The sequence below is a fragment of the Suricata suricatta genome, chromosome 3 (assembly GCF_006229205.1).
Source record: "Suricata suricatta isolate VVHF042 chromosome 3, meerkat_22Aug2017_6uvM2_HiC, whole genome shotgun sequence".
NCBI lineage: Eukaryota > Metazoa > Chordata > Mammalia > Carnivora > Herpestidae > Suricata > Suricata suricatta.
Genome location: NC_043702.1, coordinates 2,836,247 through 2,837,583, shown reverse-complemented (window position 1 = coordinate 2,837,583; position 1,337 = coordinate 2,836,247). Strand labels below are relative to the sequence as shown.

At 55.8% G+C, this 1,337-nt stretch overlaps 1 protein-coding gene across 1 annotated transcript in view; it reads left to right on the top strand.

Moving 5' to 3' along the window:
* Positions 1-1,337, top strand: part of LRRFIP1 (LRR binding FLII interacting protein 1) — a gene marked incomplete at its 5' end in the record, with an annotated part of 72,536 nt that overhangs the window by 53,246 nt on the left and 17,953 nt on the right. The window lies entirely within an intron of this gene.

Genomic DNA, 1,337 nt, shown 5'->3' with positions numbered 1-1,337 from the left:
TTTTTCAGAGCTGCTGACAGAAGCAGAAAATCCATTTTGTACGTGTCACTGTATTTTTTTAACTGGCTCTGTCCCCCAAATCCCAAGGGTCAAAACCAAGCTGCCATTAACAACTCCAACATCTCCTTCTTTAACTCTGTAGCTTTGAGTTAGAAAGCTAAAGAAGAATTCCGTTTATGAAGTTTCTGGGAGCGAGACTCTGAAACGAAGGAGAGACTTTCCCCGGCGTCGTGTTGGAAAATAGGAGCTGAGCGAGCGCCCGGGGCCCACGCGCAGGGGCGGGTTTTCTGACGCACCCTAAGAGCCCTTAGGACGGCCTCCCTCAGGCCTCAGGAAGTAGACCAAGAACCCCAAATCTAACTCCAGAGAATTTGGATGAATCTGGAATGTTGTCCCAAGCTGGGGACCCCTAACCGAGCAGAGGCCCTAACAGGCAAGCCCTTGTCACAGTTAGGGGGGTACGGGGACCCTCGGATGTCACAAGGCAGGTGAGAAGTGAAGGTCACGTTCCTTCCAGAATAACTCCCCCACCAGCCGAGGAGGTGCACCCTGCTGCCCCCTGAGCCGTTGGCACCAAACTGTGAGCTTCTCGGGAGATCAGAAGAGCATGTGGCCCGCTCCCTGGGGGGAGGGGGGCCAGACTGGGCAGTCTCTATGCTGGCAAGTGCTTTGGCCTCCCCCCCTTCCTGTTTTGTCCCTGGGGTGGGGGCCCCGGACTACAGAGTTGGCCGTCCACTTAGTAAGATAAGCTTGCCAGAGTAGACCACGTTGACCCCACCTTTTATCCCGACGAGTATTCCTTGTTATGTTTTTTTAATGTTTATTTATTTTTGAGAGAAAAATAGACAGCGTGCAAGCAGAGGAGGAGCAGAGAGGGAGACACAGAATCGGAAGCAGGCTTCAGGCTCTGAGCTGTCAGCACAGAGCCCGACATGGGGCTCGAACTCAGAAACCACGAGATCATGACCTGAGCCGAAGTCGGACCCTTAACCGACTGAGTCCCCCAGGTGCCCCTCCTTGTCACATTTCAAAATCAGAGAAAGGTTCCTCCTACATCTGTGGCGCTGCCACGTCCCGTGGGGACAGCCTAGGCCCTGCTGGCCCGCGTAGTGTCAGGGAGCACCTGTCCGGTGCACCGGGTCCTCGGGGGGAGCTCCCAGTAAATCAGAAAGTGCAGAGAAGTAGCCTCATGTCGCTAAAAGGGCCTCGAAGGCTGTGATGACATGGTAACAGGTAGTCGGTCCCAGGGTCAGCGTGAGTCACGGGAACGTGGGCTAGGAGGACTAAGTGTGGCCACACCGCCCGTCAGCGCTCTCCTCCCCCCCCCCCCCCCCCCC